General features: G+C 48.8%; 2 protein-coding genes across 3 annotated transcripts in view; one reads left to right on the forward strand and one right to left on the reverse strand.

Annotated features, from left to right (window-relative positions):
• Sfxn1 (sideroflexin 1) overlaps positions 1-20,830 on the forward strand; it is a 1,040,418-nt gene that overhangs the window by 275,443 nt on the left and 744,145 nt on the right. The gene's annotated exons all lie outside the window — the stretch shown is intronic.
• Positions 1-20,830, reverse strand: part of Ror2 (receptor tyrosine kinase like orphan receptor 2) — a 170,896-nt gene that overhangs the window by 67,862 nt on the left and 82,204 nt on the right. The window lies entirely within an intron of this gene.

The raw sequence follows: 20,830 nt of genomic DNA on the forward strand, positions 1-20,830 counted from the left end.
GATTGTTTCCAAGGAAATGGCATGGCGGATTCTATGGTTTACAGGTGCCTTATCCCCTCCAAACTGATACTGAGCCTTGGTCCACAGTGAGACCAAGTGAGAGGGGGCAGCCCTTTAAAAGGTAACGAGGGGGTCAGGGAGATGGCTCATTGGGTAAGGTGCTGAGGGCGAGCCTAATAGCTCCAGAACCCATGGATAGGTGGAAGAGGAGAACCAGCTCCACAAAGATGTCCTCTGACCTCACACATACACTGTGGCTCATGCTCATCTATACTTCCCGCAACACACTACACATTCACACATACATACAGGAATAATAATAAGTAAAAATCTTCTTTCTTTCTTTCTTTCTTTCTTTCTTTCTTTCTTTCTTTCTTTCTTTCTTTTTGTTGTTGTTGTTTCTTGAGACAGGATTTCTCTTTGTAGCCCTGGCTGTCCTGGAACTCGTTCTATAGACCAGGCTGGTCTCAGACTCACTGAGATCCACCTGCCTCTGCCTCCTGAGTGCACCACCACTGCCGCCGCCACCACCACCCGGCAATAAATAAAAATCCTAAAGGTGATAGGCCATTAAGAGGAACCAATGTAGCCTGGTGTGGTGGTGCAGATCTTTAATCCTAGCACTTAGGAGGCAGAGGCAGGAGGATCCCTGTGAGTTCAAGGCCAGCTTTGTTTAAATAGTGAGTTCCAGGACAGCCAGAACTACGCAGTGAGACCCTGGAGAGAGACGTGGGTGCAGGGAGGCAGAAAGACAGAGAGGGAAATATCAATGCATTTCTTCAGGGCCTGAATTTACCACCTCAAGGGTAGGCCCCTAACAAACTATGTCTATTCCTGACTCTACCCCAGCCCAGCCCAGAAAATCTGCCGTGACACTTTTGGAGGCAAGGTGGATAGCGCGAGGGCCCCAACTGAAGTCATGTGGCTACTGTGCTACACTCCTGGACTTCCCAGGACTCTTTTTCTTAAGGCAGGGATCTCTTGCATTCTAAGGTGGGACCAGAACACCGTGCACAGAGGGTGGAAGTAAGCGAAAGAAGCATGGGTGTGGAGAGTCGGGGCAGTGGTGGGGCTTTCTGTCAGCGGCTGAGAGGACCCCAAGGAGACCTGCACGAAGTAAGGCCCATTAACTTTTGGGATGAGGGAGAAGCACTCCTGAGGCCCTCCCTGCATTTCAAGGATTTATAGGCTGTTAACAGTTACAGGGGGAGGGTTTATGAGGGCACACCCCCTCCCAAGATATATAGGCCATGATCAGTCATGGGGGGAAAAGAATGTTTTGTCTTTAGCTGTCTAGCCACTCACGAGTTGTGCACTGTTCTCTAAGGAACCCTAGTTAAAGTCACTGGGTCACCAATCTGCCCTGGGGTAGAATTGTTACATTGTTCCTGTTGTGGGTACCCTACCTGGGATGAGGAGACATTCATTTCTCCTTGGGGGCAGAAAAAGTCATGCAACAGGGCAAAGACCTTTAAGGGCCAATTATCACTGCTCTTGAGCCTAATTTTTCTTAAAAATTAAGACAAGAGGAAATTCAGAAGCACTCGTGAGCAAATTGAACTACTGTAAGTCTGTTCTCTTACAGCTAACCCTGTGACAAGGCCTTGAAACGTGTGTATCCACTGGCATAAATGCTTTCAAGTTACTGTGGAGACAGGAATACGTCTGAGGGAAAATACGCTGATCAAGGGGATCAAGGGCTTGCTCAGTTACAAAGTGCATACGGGCTCACCCTGTAATCCGAGCACTAAGAGAGATGGAGGCAGGAGGACCAGAAGTACAAGGTCTTCTTCCTATCAAGAGGGAGTTCAAGGCTAACCTTGGCTACCAAGAATTTCCAGGGGGTATAACACTGGGCGGGGGATCTGCTTGTCACCTGGACAATGCCCTCTTTCCCGCCACAGGACCTGGAGCAGCAAGTTGGACAATGGGCAGCATCTGCTTTCAAAAATGACACAAGCTTGTCATGCTCCTCCAGGGTCTTGGGACTAGTGACGGGCTTAGCCTCCTTTCTATACAGTCAACACTCACGGGAAACGACGATGGTGATGTAGCGAATCGGGCATCCCTGTCTCGGACAACAGTAACAGACCTTGACCAGGCATCCCTGTCTCGGACAACAGTAACAGACCTTCACCAGGCATCCCTGTCTCGGACAACAGTAACAGACCTTCACCAGGCATCCCTGTCTCGGACAACAGTAACTAACAGACCTTGACCAGAAGCCCTGGAAGAGGTTCTGGAAAGCCACCACAGTCAAAATGGCCTACATCAGTGCTGCCAACCAACACAGCTGGGTCCAGCAAGTCAGGACAAGCTTACTACTGGATGTATTTGTGTCTTAGAAGAGACTGTCATTAACACAAGGGGCCAGAGAAGGACCTGGGCTCACTGGGTCAAGCCCTGGAGGACCAATGAGCAGCATATTCCACTCCAGGGAATCGGGCCTCGTGTGGGCCACGGTGATCCAGACAGCGGACACCAGGACCAACCTGTTCAGAAACCAACCACGGCCACCAGTTCAGAAAGCAAACACCCTGTCCAGCACCCATGAATGAAGGCCATCTCCCAAAGATGAGGCCCTCATCTGGTATCCATGGCAATGTGAAGAGAGTCAAGGCCGGGTTTAAGGATCTTGATTGAGATTTACTTGGCCAGTGAGAGCCAAAGGAGAACAATGGCTCAGAGAGCTGTTAACGAGTGAAGGAGGAAGGGGAGGGGCCACCGGTTACTTGAGTGTCTCCAGGTTTTGTTTATAACTGTCCCAGACTAAAATCCTCAGGTGGGGAGGGGGGGAGCCTCACAGCCCTCCGGCCGCTGGGTGCCACTGACAAAGCATTTCCTCTTCTCCAAGGCCAGGGCAGGATCACAAGAGCCTCTGCTGTTCTCAACCCGTGTTTGTTTTTGTAGTTTCTGCCAAGTGAAATCAATCCCGCTTGCGGCCACGTTCAAAAATCACGACTCGCTGGAACGGCCCGGTCTTTGACTTCTTTCCAAGAACAGAGAGAAATGTTCATATAGGTTTCCCATGGCCGGCGATCAAATCCTCTAATTACTCAAATCGGTGTCACAGAACTGCACATTAGCCACTTGTGAGATGACAGATTGCCATTATCTGATACGCATGGCTAACGTTCTTCCTTTCACTCAAAGGGAGCTTTGCTCTCGACTGCACAACCCTGACGTCTGCCACTCACGCCCCGAAGCTACAGTCTGGGCCTCCACCCACGGCTACAACCTGCCTTGTACCAGCTTCGTTTCTCTCTAAGGCCCGGCCATCTCCCGGACCCCAGGTGCTGGCTGAAACACTTAAGGTCCAGTGGCGTGATTACAACAAAATCATTCCTACCACGATCTCCTGGAGGAGGGCAAAGCAAGAGAAGCCCCGTGGTTCTCTGTAGAAAGAATGAGTGCCAACGTGAGAGCTGGCACGGGGGCTTAACGATGCATCTATGAGAAAACAGAGGCTTAGGGATTCAGCTACTACTAGCCCATGGGTTAGAAACAAAAATGCAAATACCAAGATCGCTTTTGGTGCCTATGATGGCTAATATCCTCAATTTGATGGGATTGAGAATCATCTGGGATAAAAGCCTATTCATATTAGGTTACTATTTATATCATTTATATTAGGTTACTAAATTGAGATGCTCTGTCCACTGTGGGTGGCACCATACTGTGGGCTGTGGTCTTAGTGAAAAGGAGAAAGTGAGTTGAGCAGCATCATCTATCTGCTTCCCGATACTATGTGACCAGCTGCATCCTCATGATCCTGCTACTATTCCCTCCACCTCCACAATGGACTGGACCGGATGGGACTGTGAGTCAAATATCAACTCACCCCTTTTTAACTAGCAACTGTCAGGCATTTGCCATAGCAACAAAGCAAGTAACTATACAGCACCTAAGTGCTTGCCCTTCTGGCCTCCTGGCTGCACGGCTATAATCAGTCTCTCCCTGTGGTGAAGTCTCACATGGACACACAGAGCCCTGGCCAAGACCTACCTTAGCATCCCCACAGGAAGCCTGTGCCTTTCAGTTCCGCTCCTCTCCTCTGCTTTCCCGGACTATCTCTGACCCTGGGGTGTAACCCCCATCCCAAGTGGGGGCGTAGCCCAGTGATAAGAGGACTTTCCTGGGATTGATCCCTGGCTCAGGAAAGCAATCAAATTACAAATCATGCCTCCCACTCATCTTTGGTTGGATCCCCGGGAGCCTGGCTCTGGGAAGCATGGCTGGAACTGGAACCGTGGTCCAGGGGAAAGGAGGGTATAAGGGACGCCAGCAGAGCTGGGGGAATAAGATGACATTAGAGCAAGCAAAACTTCAATCACAGGACCTCCCTGTCCCCCATGCCTGTACATGCGCCTGCACTGGGCTACTGTCACCGTCTCTGTAGAACTGCCCCTGCACAGTGAGGTCCTGTTTATCAGATCTCTCTCACAAGGGGCATATGGTCTGTGACTATGTATGTGACTCTCTGCTTCTGTGTCTCTGAGCGAGTCTGTCTGCATACCTGTGTCTGTGTCTTTCAGTGTGTGTGCACACACATCTGTGCCTATGAAGGAAACAGGAACAGGCAAAGTGTGTGTGTGGGGGGGGGGTTGAGGTTTACAATATGAAGTACCCAGCTGCAGCAAAAAGTGAATGGGTCACAGGCTTTCAAACATCCAATCTAAGTAAGAACAGAGGTGCAGGTATAAGACCATGCAGGCAGCAGCCAGGCCCACTCGGAGAGCAGAACTTCTATGGGAAACTGCCCTGTGGCCTTCAGCGTGTCAGTGCTGGGCTAGGGAGATGGCTCACTCCATAAAGCGCTTGCCTTGCAAGCATGAGGACTTGATTTTGAGTCTCAGAACCCATGAAAAACACCTGGTGCAGTGACGTGCACTTGCATGCAATCCCAGCATTGGGAAGACAGAGCCAAGGGGATCTCTGGGGCTTACCAAGGTGGACAGCCCGTTGTCCTCTGGCCTACACATACACACCCACAGCTCACACACGTACACACACACGGGGTGGGGTGAGTCAGAAGGACAAGGACACAGGGAGGGGCTCCATCGGTATCCAATAGTCGTACAGATTGGCAAGGGTTGCTGGGGAGGAGGAGGCCATGAAACACTTCCAGAAAGGAACTGAAGGGATGTTAGTACCGAGCAGCCATTGGGGGCTACGACGGGGCAGTCATTAACTTCTCTCTATAGGACCGGTTATGCAGCCATGGAGAAGGGAGTCGTCCTCCTTCGGAGATGCCTGCACACTTTGGGGTGAGGGAAAGCCAAGATGTCAAAGTTCAGCAAAACTTTTATAAACTGTATGCATAAGAGGCAGAAAAACCCTGAGATCCAGAATCAGACGATCGACATGGAAGTGGAACGTGAGCTTTGACATACTGTTTCCCAGCTTGTTAAAGCCCTTAAAACTTCCATAATCAAAAGCCAGAGGGAGCTGAGTGCAGAGGGATGCACACAGTCCCAGCACCTGGGACACGGTGGCAGGAGGTCATCATTAACTGGTGTTTTATTTTTCATAGGAAATGCATGTGTGTGCTCACGCATGTGGAGCCCCACCGTTGATGTTGAATGACTCTCTGCTACTCTTCTGTCTCATTCATGGAGGCAAGAACTCTCAATCAAACCCAGAACTCACCAGCATGGATAATCCCATTAGCAAGTTGCTCTGGGGTTCTCCTTTCTCTACTTTCCAGGGCTGGATTACGAACCAGCATTTAAGAATGTAATTTTTTGCCATCAGATTGGCCTGTAGCCGTGTCTACGGGGCACTTTCTTGACTAATTGATGTCATATCACTGTGGGCCTAAGCAGGTAGGTTTGGGCTACACAAGAAAGGTAGCTGAACAAGAGCTGGGAGACAAGCCAGCAAGCAGCACCCTTCCAGGGCCCTGCTACAAGCTCCTGCCCTATTGGCATCTCTGCTCTGATTTCCCTCTATAGTGAACTATAACCTGTAATAGGAAACAAACTGTCTCCTCCACAGGTTGTTTAGGGTCATGGTATTTTGGAGTTTTATTTGTTTGTTGTATATATTTGTTTGTGTGCCAAGCGCATGCCCAGTGCCCTTGGAGGCCGGAAGAGGATGTCCAATCCCCTAGAACTAGAGATACAGAAGGATGTAAGCCACCAGGTGGGAGCTGGGAGCCCCCTGCAAGGACAGCCACTGCTTGTAATTGTTGAGCTGCGACTACAGTCCTGGGCATGGTGTTCACCAGGGAGACAAAGCAAACTCAGACATGTAGGTTCTGGGAATCCAAACTCCTGCCCTCATGCTTACACAACCATCTCTCCAATCCCACTCTTGACTGTTAGCACACACTAAGCCAAAGCTAGCCTGGGCTATCTTAAAGCCTGTTTCAGAACAACCAAACACATAAGCTCAGGTCTTTTGGACAGCAAGTCTATTAGATCCCCCTGACACACTCATGGCTTTGAAGGTGGTAGTGTCCCTCTCTCCTGGAGATTCAGAGGCCAGAAGGTGGCAAGGCCCTGGCCAGTCCAGCAGGGGAAAATGAACAGGCTTCTCTCGGGAGTGGGAAGGAACACACATGCGCACTGTGAAAGGCCTCCCCTATGCAAGACAGCACATTCAGAGGTCTGTAATCACAAACACATTGTCAGGAGAAGAGGGAAGAGGAGAGAGATTTCAAAGGCCTTCCCCGTGAGTGCTGCAGGAAATGGAGGAAGACAAAATGCAAGCAAATGCTACAGCTCCCCACCTGAGGCAGCTGTCCTCTGACCCTGGTATATGACACCCCAGTTTCCTTGACGAAAAACAGGACACCAGGGGTGGGATGCACACAGCCCTCATCAGGCGCCCTCAGAGGGAGACTACCCCATGTGTTTGCAATTAGGGGGTTGCAGGCAGCGGGGAGGGGCTGTGGTGCCCTGCCAGGCCCTGTTTCTTCCAGAAAAACAAGACCCCCTTTCCCCAAAGACCAGCAGCCCACAGAACGGCAGGATCCTCTGGGCTCACAAAACGGGAGAAAAGATAGCACCAGTCATGTCCCAGTGTCAAGCAATACAGCTGGAACCCTAGGCGACTCTGTGGCTTCAGACACAGGGGCCAAAAAGAAAATTACATACTATTTCTAACACTGGCAACACAATACACAGAAGCCTTACGCGCTAAAGAGGTGTTCAGGAATAGAAGAACGTTAGCCCTAAGCAACAGAGTAAAATTTCCAGGCTCAAGAATATCGTGTAAGGAGAGATGGTTTTTGGAAACGGGGACAGGAATGCGGCTGTTCTTCACCTGGATTCTAGGGATCCCTAGGTGGAAATCTGTAGGGTGGACACTTCCAGCTTCCCGTGGGGAAAACACACAACAGCATGGAACAAACTTGTAGGCCCTGAGCATACATGATGGCTGCTAGACCGGTAAGATGGACACAGTTAATTTTTTTCTATGTAGACCAGGCTGGCCTGGAATAGAGACCCACCTGTCTCTGCTCCTAAGTGCTGGGATTATATATGAGCACCACCATGGCTGGCCACATTTACAGAGTCTGTTTGTTTTTTGAGCATGACCTTTCAGCCTGGGACCTGGGGAGAGCAGGAAGTCAGCTGGCAGCAAATGGTTGACTTCAGGTTTCTTACTAATTTTGTTAGTTTTCTGGTTTAGTTGTCTGCTGGTTTTGTGATAGGATTTCACGCATCCCAACACATTCACTACATAACCCAGGATGACCTTGTGCTTCAGACCCTGGGTCTGGATGTGTGCACTCCTGTGATGTGCACTCCTGTGCAGGATTCTGGGTGTGTGCACTCCTGTGCTGAGTATTATGTTAATTTGACACTAGGCAGAGTCATTAGGAAGAAGGAACTTGGACTGAGAAAATGCCCCCCACGAGACTGGCGTACAGGCAAGCCTGTGGGATATTTTCTTTATTGATGATTGGGCCAAGCTCACTGTGAATGGTGCCATCCCTGGGCTGGTGGTCCTGGCTTCTAGAAGAAAGCAGGCTGAGCAAGTCATTGGGAGCAAGCCAGTAAGCAGCACCCATCTAGTTCCCGCCTCCAGGTGTGTGTTTTAAGTTCCTTCCCAGACCTCCTAGGATGCCAGATGGAGCCAGCCGAGCGTTACATTAAAGTAAACCCTTTGCTCGCCAAGTCACTTTTGGTCATGGTGTTTTATCAGCAATGAGAACTCCAACAAAGACAACAACCATCCCGTTTTATGTGATGCTGGGCAAAAAAACCCAGGATGTTTCCATGCACTTTTAGGTGAGCACTCTACCAACGCAGCCACATCCATCTCCCACAGCGCAAGTATTTTGGAACATCCTGCGGGAAGAGGGCACCCACCATGGTATGGGACGTGAAGCCAGCGCCACAGTCCTTAAGTCACAGAACATCTGAATCAGCTCACCTTGGGATTCCCTCCCCAAGGAGGACAGAGGACAATTCCTAAACAGAGAGCAAGGAGGGCTCCCATATGCTGGAAAATGAGGGAAAGTAGACTTCAGTCACACCAGAGAAGTCTCTGACTTCATTGTCATAGACTGCTGCTTGCTACAAGGACAAAAGAGACACCTAAGCTGGCATGGAGATTTACATGTGGCTACTGAGCTCTGGTCCAGAAGGACCTGCTCCCCAGAGGCTTCCTGACCTGCAGTAATCACACAGCTGTGCTTTGGGAAGGAGGAGTGCCCAACCATGTCTATTGTATGTGTAGCACTATCTGGTGGCAGATAGCCCAGACTCCCTGGGTTTAAATCCCAGCTCACCCATTCCAAGAAATATGAAGCCCCAGGCCTCAGTGTTCTCATCTGTCGAATAGGAGGATGGAGCCTTGCCAGCTTGCAGTCTAAAGTATAGCCAGCTTTTATAAAAATAAACATTTCTCAGCTGGGCAGTGGTGGCACACACCTTTAATCCCAGCACTCCAGAGGCAGAGGCAGGTGGATCCTGGTAAGTTCGAGGCTGTTAGGTTTCAAACCTGGGACAAAAGGTTGAGGTGTCTATTTAGCATATGGAAGCGGATACTGGCCACCAGGTTCTCCTGCATCCCTCAGTCCCTACTTTTACAGGGCCCTCCTGTCTGGCATACTCCATCCCTACTCTAAACTTTTCCAGCAAGGGGGCTGGGCTGCCCTTCCCCCAGCTGCGTTCCCTATATAATCCAATCATTTTTGTTTATTCTCTTTGGGCCTCCTGGCTGCTGCACCTGGTTCTCCTGTTCCCCACCCTCCCATCTCCTCACACAGCTCAGGGTCATGTCACTCTGGACTCTCCCAGATGCCCTGCCTCTGGCTGTGCTGTTCTCCACCATACCTAGGACTTGTCACCCCCTGCTCGTCATTCAGGGGCCAGCCTGGCCTACAGAGTGAGTTCCAGGACCGCCAAAGCTACGTGGAGAGGCCCTGTCTCAAAACAAAACAAACACAACAAAATCAAAAGTAGTAGACAGCAAAATGAAAGAAAACTTCCCTTTGGTCCTTTTAAAAGATCCCACATACCCGATACACTCACACATCCTAAAACAAATCCACACACCCACAACATACACACACACACACACTCACAAAACAGATCCACACACACCACACACCCAAAACACACACCCAAAACACAACACACACACACACATAAAATTTTCATGCTTTTCTTTCTGGTTTCCCAAAATACATCATATACTCTACATACTGGTACAAACACTTGGAGGTTAGAGTCTTTTGACAAAGTGAAGTCCTCATTATTGACAATAATAACATATTAACATCATCACACCCCCTCAGGACTGTTTCTCACAGGCAATTCTTGTGTACACTCAATACACCCCCATCGGCCTAGCGCACTGCCTTGTGGGTAAACACACCTCCAGTGTATTAACTGACAAGTTTAACAGTGTATCATACAAACATTGCTGTATCTCTATGAATAAGTATTAATAGACAAGTTTAACAGTGTATTGTACAAACATTGCTGTATCTCTATGAATGAGTATGATACTAAAGATTCTTGGCTGTATCAAATTTTTTTCTAATTTGGTGTTTTATGTGTGGCTACATCTTTTTGTCACTGCCACAGTTAGTTTCGGTTGTCAACTTGACCCACTTGGGAAGAAGGAACCTCAGTTGTGGAAATTGCCTCCATTAGACTGGCCTGTGGGCATGCTAACTAACGGAGGAGAGTCCAGCCCACTGTGGCAGGTGCCGTCACTGGGCAGATGGGCCTGGGCGGAGGGACGTCATCATGCAGGTCTTGTTCTCCTTTCTGGGGACAAGCGCCCTAATAGGTAAACGATGTAAAACTGAGCTCAAGTGTGGTCCTGAGTTCAATTCCCAGCAACCACATGGTGGCTCACAACTATCTGCAAGGAGATCTGAAGACAGACATGCAGGAAGACATGCAGACAGAACACTGTATACGTAATAAATAAACCTTTAAAAAGAAAAATAGCTTTTAAAAAATTATCAAAAGATAAAATAAATGTAAAAAAGCATTTAAAAAAAAGACAAAAGCTAGCTAAGCAAGTGAATAGTCAAAGAGCTGACTATTCCTTGGGTTCCTGCCTCCAGATTCCGAGCCCTTGTTGCTTCCCTCCCTGATGGACTGAAAGCTGTAAGAACATTCCATCTATACATTCCCCTATACACAAAACGTGCTTTCCAGTACATTTTATCCAAATTTATTAATGAATTCACAAAAAGTTTTGAGTTCATTGTCTTAGCACCAGACTTACAGGGCATCTCACAGAAGGAATTTTAACTGGCTTTGATGTTAACAGCAAAACGGTGGTTATATGACTGATGTCTGAGTTTGGTACATGAATATTAGATAACAACAGAACAAGCTATCCTTTCATTTGTTTTTTAGTTACTTAAATTTCTTTGGAATCATAATGGGTGTTTCAAAGCCTTGGGATCAGTTTGGAGAGATGGCTCTACAGTTAAGAGCATTTCCCAAAGATCTGTGTTCCTCCCCCAGCATCCCCCTCCAGGTCCTCACAATTGCCTGTAACTCAAACATATAGATTAGGTAATTAAGTTATAGGCCCTCTTCTGGCCTCTGTGGGCACCCACACATATGCGACATACAAACATACACATAAATGGAAACAAAGATAAATCATTTTTCTTTTTTTAAATAAAAGCCTTGAGGTGTCCCCCAATCACGCCATTTTAAGTGTCTGAATGGTTACAGCCATCAGAAGGTCAACAAAAGAGAGATTTCCATCTTCATATGACCCAGAGGGCATTAACAAAACATCACACCACACTGTCTCAATACTGAACAAACTGAACTGCAGGCTGGTCACTCCATGGAGCACAGCCCATGAGGCAGGAACGAACACTATCCCGTCATGACAGCTCTCTGGGCATGCGTATCTCTAAGGGCCACAGACACCCACAGGAGGCAGCAGCCCCAGGTATAGCGAGTGATCTCCCCCATTACCTGAGGCCAGTGAAAGACAGCAACTCACTAGACGGGGACAAGGAAAAGAGCGCCCAGCCCACTCATCTGAGTAGTCCGTACCTTCTGGTCAAGGGACTGGGGTTCGCAGGTGGGGAGCATTAGCGGAGACAAAGCTGGGCTGAGAACCACAAAACCTGAGGCATAGCTACAGCAAAAAAAAAAAAACTCATAATCTCTGGAAACATCGCTGGACCATAATTTATCTGCTGATGTAGAGCCCAGCACCCCAACCCTTCTCTAAGTTAAAGAAAAAAAAAAAAAAAGCCTACTGACTGCTGTTTGCATTACTTTCTCCATAAATCACTTGTATTTTATCATCCACTTCCTGCCTTGGTTTTCTTAACAGCGAAGTGTTTAAACACACCTACGAGTCTGAATACAAACCCCGATCAATCTGCCTTAGAACTCAGACTTAGGTCAACAGAAACTGTTTAAACAAGTTTTCCACATTTTCTATTTTCAAAGCCTTCACTTCGAGCATTTCCTTTCTTCTGGTCCACTGGACTTATGGATTATGTGATTAAGTTATATCTTACAATGCGAGCACAGTTCCCAGAAGCAAGTCTGGGAACACACAGCGCTAACACCACACAGCCCGCTGCTCTGTGGATACACTAGGGGCGAGCCCACCATCCTCCTGAAACTGGGGGCCAGTGGTTTATTTACAGAGAACACAGGGGTCTTATTATTATTATAGTATATCTAGCTGCTGACAGACAGACACGCTGCAATATTAAGAGGAAAAAATGAATCTGTAACCATCAATGTAAAGATTTTATGGGGCGGGGGAAGGTGTATGTGTAGAAACTCCAGGTTGGAAAACGAGGTATCAAACTGCTACAGTAATTATTCTGGGTGGATAAGCAGAAAGGGATTCGGCCAAACACACTTCCTTAAAACGCTTCTAGAACATTACTCTCACATAACATACATTTGTTACAGGTTCTAAGAACAAGAACCCAGGCAGAAACTCGTGCATGGAGAGAGGTTGAATCTAAGGAAGAAGTTATTGGGAGGAGGCAAGGATTTCTTCTGGCTACTTTTTCTTAAACACGCCCGTGATTGTTTTTGATCTGTTTAGTTTGAGACCGGGATCTCTTGTAGCCTAGGCTGGCTTCAAACGTGGTAGGTAGTAGAGGCTGGCCTTGAACTCCTGATTCTCACGCCCCTACCTTCCAAGAGCTTGGATCACAGGTGGGAACTATCACACCCAGCTTTGAAATACACCTCTGGGTGTGAGCCTGAAACCTTGGTCACTTTCCCAGGCTCATACTAGGTCAACAGAAACGTTTCAACAGTACCAGGCTGTGTGCTTTGTGTGAAGAAGTGAAAGTCTGCTCACATCACAGCCGGTGTAGTACATTCCCTGCCCCTGAAAATGGTCTGTAAGACCAAATGAGAAACGCAAAGTTTCTGACCCAAGAACAGGAAAACCCAAAACAGAAAGCCCCAGGCCGAAGATACCTTGGGCAGGATGGGCCACAAGCTGGCCTCCCATCCCACTTGGACTTGCATGCTGACCTCTGGTGACCTTGACTGTGCCGAAACCACTACAGAGCTAACTGAGTAGACCTGGGCCAAGAATAGAGGCTCCCTGAGCAAATCTCTCCCAGAGCCTGGGATAGCCCACGGCTCAGCAACACCAGCAATGTTACTGATCTTCCAAGGGTGTGTTGACATTGGTAGGTTTCCCCAGTTTTAAATTTATGGTGAGAGAGGACTTCCCTACAGAAGGCCTTGGTTCCATTTCCTCCATATGGCGCGTGTGTGTGTGTGTGTGTGTGTGTGTGTGTGTGTGTGAGGTGTCCATACACAAAATTCCTATTTTACCTTCAAACGACTTCAGGCGCATGAATACCCAGAGCTCTCTTTCATGCATGAAATTGAGCCATACACCTGGCACAGCAACTCCCTTTCTTTGGAGAAAAAATTCAAGCCCTAAGACAGCCTGCAGAGGGGAGCTAGCCAACCCCGGTGAGCATCAGCTGTCCTGTTGGGTCTTCTCCTGGCTCCAAGGGGACCCTGAAATCCTCCAAGGGGACCCTGAAGTCCTCTATACCTTGTGAGGCCAAAGCCCAGAGCCACTCCTGAGCCTTGTGGGGAGGGTCACTGTGATTTAACTTAGATGACTGTTCCCTAATGTGAATTTAACTATAGCATCTTGGAATGCAGGAGACAGCGCAGTCAGTACAGCGCTTGCCTCATTCAATCCCTAGAACCCACATAAAAGTGCTGGGCATGGTAGTGCAGGCTAGTAATTCGAGAGGCAGAAACAGGGGGATTGTGGGACTAGCTAGCCAATCTGCTTGCCTACTTGGAAAATTACAGGCCCAGGAAAGAACTTATCTCAAGATGCCATGAGGATAGCTCCTAAGATAAAACACACACACACACACACACACACACACACACACAGAGTCCCGCCTCAGCTTCCACAGCAGCATACCTACCCATGCCACACATGCATGCATTTAAAAAAAAATTTTTTTTTTTTTTGGTAACAACCAGGCTGTCCTCAGTACAATTCTTCAGAAAATACATCACAACCAGGCAGTGGTACCTCACACTTTTAATCCCAGCACTCGGGAGGCAGAGGCAGGCGGATCTCTGTGAGTTCAAGGCCAGCCTGGTCTACAAGAGCTAGTTCCAGGACAGGCTCTAAAGCTACAGAGAAACCCTGTCTCGAAAAAAAATAATGCAAAACGAAACTGAAAATGCATCACAAGAACAAGCAGTGTGATGGCCTCTTCCTGTGGCCTTGCCCCCAGCCTTAGGTGGCCATCTCCTAAAACCAAAGGGACCCATCTCAGAGATGGGCTGTTTGGCCTAGCTGATGGGTACAGAATAAAAATGGGTCTCATTCCAAAGCACACTGGTCACCATGGAAATGCCCTGTAAATCTCGGGACTGGGAGAGAACAGCACGGAGGAGCTTGTGGGGTTGGGGGGTGGGGGGACAAGACAAGGAGCTCTGAGCTACAGGAACCCACAGCTGCGTCTTGAGCTGTTTCTAGCACACCCACTTTGCTCTGAATCTGCTTGGAGCCCTATCCCTATGCTTCACCTCCTCGTTTCCTGATCCCTGTGGACACCCCAAGGCCAGCTGCCCACCGCTCACACACTGGTCAACCAATAGCTCTGAGAGCCAGTCCCGTTTAAGGTTTGAGTACCTTATGACCAATTTCTGTTTCCCTAGGCAGAAGCCATACTCTCAAGGACTAAGACATAGCACAGTAAGAACAAAATGTCCCTGAGAGTCACAAGCGTCACAAGAAGCAACAACACTGGACCCAAGCTCAAGTATGGCCTGGATAACAGAATTTTTTCTATTACAGTCCCTGGGATTCCAAGGGAAACCTGCAAGACCTTCTCAAAGGGGATGAGAATCCTTTGAACAGAACTTCCTATCACTGCCTGGGAAAGTGAAGGAGGTGTGGTCCACGGTACACATGCGGGTCTGCTGAAAAGTTCCATTTGCTGCGGCTATGGACTCCCATGGGGCCCAAGACAAGCACAGCCCCAATAAAACTCCACAGCGCAGGCTCTGTTCACGAGAGACCACTTTACAACAGGACCATGCTCTCTGCCAGGAAATGACTGCTTTTCCAGTCTGGCCCAGGAATGTGTCCTGCCTTATGTCTCTGGGCAAAAAAAAAAAAAAAAATTAATAATAATAAAAATAAATAAAATTAAAAATATCACTGTGAGTGTGTGGGCAGGAGGAAGGGGGACTTGAAAGCCGGAGGGATCTGTCATACAACACAAGAAGAAATGAAAGTTCTCAAGGAGAGCCCCCAGGGTCTTCAGGGACCCCTTCCTTGTGGGACACAGCAGAAATAGAGGTCTCACTGTTATCAATCACTTCAGCCGTTCTCATTTCCCAGAGTTCTCCATCAACCCAGTGGGGCCAGAGGAAAGGCATTTGTTAACACATTTGTTGTGCCTCGATCCTCAGACATGCTATGAACCCTCAAGGCAGCTTACACAGCTTAAAGCACCCCAAGTCAGCAGCTTCTTTGGGAAGACTCTCACTTCTACTGCAGTGCTGGGGGGAGAGGTTCCATGGCCCATTTCCTTCACACACTGCCCGACCCTCACCCACGGCCTGAGAACAAAGCCAAATCTGCAACTAGAGGCACGTGGGCACTGCACTTGCCTGGAAACCCTTCACACACACACACACACACACACACACACACACACACTCATGCACGCACGCACGCACGCACAAAGATGGTGTTCTCAGTCAAGCCCAGGAGCCCTCGGTCAGCACCAGCACTCCTGGTAAGATCTGAAAAGCAATGTGGGTTAGCAGGGGCGGAGAGGTGGTGAGGAGGCTGCAGGCAATGGGCTGTGTGACATCCTACAAATTAACAGGGGGTTGGGAGCATGGGACTCATTGGCCTGGGAGGGACAGTCAACACTTTCTGAGGGTGTTGTGACAAACATATTCTCATGGCCACCTCCCCCTGCACGGCTCTTCTCCCCTCTTTCAAACTACCCAACCTTTAAATTTGTCAAAAACACAATGGTGATTTATTGCTGACCTAATTATGACATTCCTAATTATTCCTGTGTGTGCACACGCGAGTGTGCGTCCATGTGTGTCTTTATATGTGCATGTGTGTGAAGGCCAGAGGACATCCTTGGGTGTTCCTTCTCACACACTCTCCACCTTCTGTTTGAGACAGGGTGTCTCACTGGCCTGGAGCTTGCTAACTAGGCTAGGCTGGGATTTCGAGGATAGAATAGTTTCTTTAAATTGGGGGAACTAAATGACACTGTTTAGGGAGGAGAAGTCTAAAATGGAAGGGAAAGGAAAGCTGGGGAGACAGCTCACTCCATATAGTACTTGCCTTTCAAATATGAGGACTTGAGTATGATCCTCAGAACCCACATAAGAATGCTCCTAGAGCGTGGCACGTGCTGTAACCCCAGCACTAGGAAGGTAAAGGCAGGTGGTCCCCTGGGGCTCACTAGCCAGCCAGCTAGCCTATCTGGGGGACTTCTGGCCAGTCTGAAACCCTGGCCAACAAAAAAGAAAAAAGAAAGAAGGAAAGAAAGCGGGGGAGATGGGGCACCTGGGGAACAATACCCAAGGTTGTCATCTGTCCTACACACAGAGAGTGAGATACACAGACACTGACAGATACACACAGGGGAGGGGGAAGCTTGCTCTCTCTCTCTCCCTTCTTCCCTCCCTCTCTCCCTCACCCCACCCCCATCACTAAGCAATAGAGCCTCTGAGCACGTGGGCCCACATGTGAGCATTCCTGAATGGTTACCATGAGCATTAGTGTCGGGTACAGGGTACTGTGTGGCCTAAAATTCTGTGTGGCTTTAAGTTCTCTGTCCCCTGCGCCTCATCTTCAGACGATGAAGCTGCTCTGAATCAAAGGATGAGGTGTGATGGATGTCTTTGCCAGTTCACAGACCTAGAGACGTGAGCTAGCAGACTCCACTTCCTGTCTGGAAATTGACGCCTTTCCCAGCCTAGTTAACCAGGCAAGAGGACAAAGTAACCTCTACCAGCCGGGAGTTAGTTAGGGCCCCCTTAAAGGGAACAGCCACCATCCAGAGGGTCTCCATCTGCAACACTGTATCAGAGCCTGCAGCACTGTCAGCGTTAGGAGATGCTGTCTGCAACTTTGGTCAACCGCATTCAGGATGTTTCTAGAGGGGAAAAACCATCAATGATTTAAGACTATTGATTTGTGAGTCATCAGAGAGAATTCATGACACCTTTCCTTTTAAAACTAACCTCTAAGATTTTTAAAAATTATATATATGGGGGCTGGGCAGCGTACTTTCTGTTCCAGAGGATCTGGGTTCCGTTTATAGCACCCACATCGTGGCTCTCAACCATCTGTGACTACAGTGCCAGACAATCCCATGCTCTCATCTGACCTCTGTGGGCACCAGGCATGCATGCGGTGCACTGGCACACGTGTAGGCAAAACACTCACATAGATACAGTAGAATTTTAAGTGTGGTCTTAAAACAAAACCCATGTAATGAGAGCACACCGTACCCACTGTAAGGAAACCAGAGGTTGTGAGAATACATGAAAATTGTGAAACACCCTATAAGACAAAAGTTAACTGCTGCAGAGGGAAGGGGAAGGGAAGCCCCCCAGAGCACGGCAGCAGTGTTTTACTAACACGGTAGAGAGTAAGAGTCCTTAAGGGGTTCGGGCGAAGGGGCCAATCAATTAAGGGGTCAGCCGTTACTCTCAAAACTATCTCATAAATTGTTTCCATTTCCCTGATGTCTCATTTTCAAAGTTTCAAAACTGCTTGAAAAAGAGGGAAAAAGTTCACACAGAGTAAAAAAATATATATATTTAACCACCGCTGCAGCCTCGATTTACTTTCCCATTCCTTGCATTTAAACAAGGCAGAGTAAAACAAGAGACATCAATTAAAGCGCCACGTGTTCACACATTCTAACTGCAACACATAAAAGGGAAAAACCCCAAATTATAGTTTTCATTGCCAAACTGCCTCTTTAAATGTATATGGGGGGGGGGCAGAATTACCCATACTCCCTTTCTCCTCACAAAACTGGTTTCATCTTTGCATGCTGACATGCAGATTTTTACTGCTTGTCTGTCCAGGAGCTTATTTTGAGATTTATACTTTATTGGGCAGTTAAAATCACCACTGTTCGCCATATACCTGTGCCTCCAACTCTCGCTTTGGATCTTAGAAATATGCCAACTGCGGCTGGGGGTGGGGAGAAGAGAGGAGCTACTTCTCTAGACGGTTTGCTGAGATGAGCTGCACCAGGCAGCTTCCTAGAACAGAACAAGCCACCAACCATCACGGTGGACCTGAAGGTCCTAGAGGCAGGACAGGGCTGAGCGCTGGCTGGCTCCCCTCAGGTCGCAGTCCCGCATACCCCCTCTGTGGAGCTTAGCTGGTGGACCACCTGATAGCTGGTCTGGCTGGAAAAGCTCTCCTGGGCCTTAGGGCAAGTGCAAGACAGACTTGGTATGAGACTGATGTCAAACCCAGAGGCCCTGAACCGCCCTGTGTAAAACCTGTATTTTATACTTCAAATCTTTATTGTTTTATTCTACAGTGCTCAAAATGAAGCCAGGGCCCCAGGCATGCAGGAGCAAGTCCCTTTCCTGGCCTAAGCCAAATCCCAAGTCCTTCATTCCCTGTGGGTCTGTCTGCTCAGGGCTAGGAAGCAAGTGATGCCCCCAATCTAGGTCTCTCTCCTCCAGAGGAGTTAGACCCCTAGCGCACACAGCCGGAGATCCCACTGCAGGGGGGGGATCTTTCCTAGGGAGGCTATAGAATGAGCACCATAGGCATGATGCTTCTACTTCTGTCTAAATGTCGGAGTGCCTGTGAGAGAGACCCAGCATTCACACAAGCAAGCACCCCCCAAGCAAGTTTTAAACAGGGAGCACAGAAGAGAAAATCCTTTTCCAGTACGCAGGGGCAGCTCACCTCAGCAAAAGCAGAAGTGTGCTCTTTGAACTCGAAGGGAGAATTGGACAAACTTTAGTTCGTTGGAAAGGAAAAACCCTAAGATGCATCCTGAGCAGAGTCAGGGGCGACACTATTGCGAACCACCACGAGGCATGCCCTGCACAAAGGCTCAGGGCCCTGGGTGCCTCCTGCCACAGGGCAACAAAACAGGCAGCTGATAGCCCAGGGATGGAGTCACAGTCAGGCAGAGACAATAACAGAAATGTGACAATGGTTTATGTGGATTAACTGCTTTTTATCTTAGATGGCTGAGTGCGTTCTGTTTTCCTAAGATGGCCAGGGGGCAGATATGGTAGTGCAGGGGGGACACACGGCTTCATTTCATTTTCATTATTAAACATCCCCTACCCCAGAATCTGGCAACAGCCATTCCTAGTGTTGTTAGATAGAGGAATGGGTATATGTGTGCCTGTGTGTACCCTGAATATGCAGTGTACTGTACACGGTGTGAATGTGTATGTGTAGTGCGTGTTGTCGAGATGTGTATGTATATCACATGAGCGTGGGTCTTGTGCTATCCATATGGATCTGATCTGTGTAGTATATTAGTATGGCAAGGCATGTGCATGTGAATGGTTTCTTTAAGCATGTGATGTGATATGTATGTGTGGTGTGTGAAGGTATGTGGTGCACATAAGTGTGCCATATATGTGTGTGAAGCAGATGTATGAAAGTATGTAGTGTGTCAAACAAGTACAAATTTTATGCCATGTGTGGTGTGTGCAGCAAGCACACATGGTTTGTGTGTGGTGTATTGTGCAGACGTTTCTATAGTGTCTGAGTGTGGTACCTACGGCATATCTGTAAGTGAGTGTGTGTGGTATGAGCGTGGTGGCGCATGTGAGTGTAGTTCACGTGTGTGCCTGTGGCTATGTGTGGCCTACCCATGGGTGAGTCTGTGTGCGTGTAGTATGTCTGTGGACGAACGCAGTGTGTATAGTGACAGCATGGTAGCGTTTGGATGAGCATGGCCCGTAGTGTGCCTGCAGGTATGGCGTGACAGAGGGCATGTGTGTGTGATGTCGGTGGATGAGTGTGGTGTATCTACTTGAGTGCGGTAGTATCGCATCTGAACGTATGGTCCATGTTGTGTCTGTGGGTGTGAGGACGGTAATATGTGGTGCTGTCTATCTGGTGGGAGCAAGAGAACCAGCCACACTCCTCGGCCAAGGCCACAAGGCCACCTGGCGGCCGGCGCCTTTGCTGGGTCTTGTCTTCGTGACACGAATGCGCATCTCTCCTGCAGAAATGCCTAGTGAGTTGACTGCACCCCTACGGTGGTGCCCAAGGCACCCGTCAGCACTCTGCCATGTGACTGACTGTCTTCCTGCAGTACGATGCAGCAATCCCCACTGAAGACACCAGGTCCCCAAGGCTCTGAGCGGCTCCCTAACCATACCACGTGGGTCCAGTTGTCTTAGCCCGGCAGACCTGGGAGCAGGTGGCAGGTAATAAAATAATGGGTCTTGCATGGGTGCCTTAAACACATCAGGGAGGATGTGAATAATTAGAACAAAAAGCAACCAGCTGCACAGGGTTATCGTGTGTGACCTCATTAAAATGCCACAAGGACCCAAGGTCGCATTATCACATCTTCCTCGTGCTAGTCCTCCGCTTTTATGGCTGAGGAAAGCCAGAGCTCTGCAGCCCACTGGAAGGAGGCAAACCCGTGACAGACAGCTGTTGCATGTGCTGCCACATCGGCTTGTGTCCAGGAGTCCCCTGTCCACTCAAGGCCACTCTGTCTCTAGGGTTCCCCTTCCAGCTGTTAGCTCAATCTGCTCCCCTCCTCCAGGCAGGGAGCCTCCCAGAAAGTCCTGGGTGAGGGCCTGCTCGGGATCTGAGGAGCCCAGCCAGCGCGTTCCCTAGCTCCCACTGGCACCTGCCCTCTGCT

Source organism: Alexandromys fortis, unplaced genomic scaffold (genome assembly GCF_014885135.2).
Source record: "Alexandromys fortis isolate MF-2015 unplaced genomic scaffold, M_Fortis_MF-2015_v1.1 scaffold_1, whole genome shotgun sequence".
NCBI classification, from domain to species: Eukaryota; Metazoa; Chordata; class Mammalia; order Rodentia; family Cricetidae; genus Alexandromys; species Alexandromys fortis.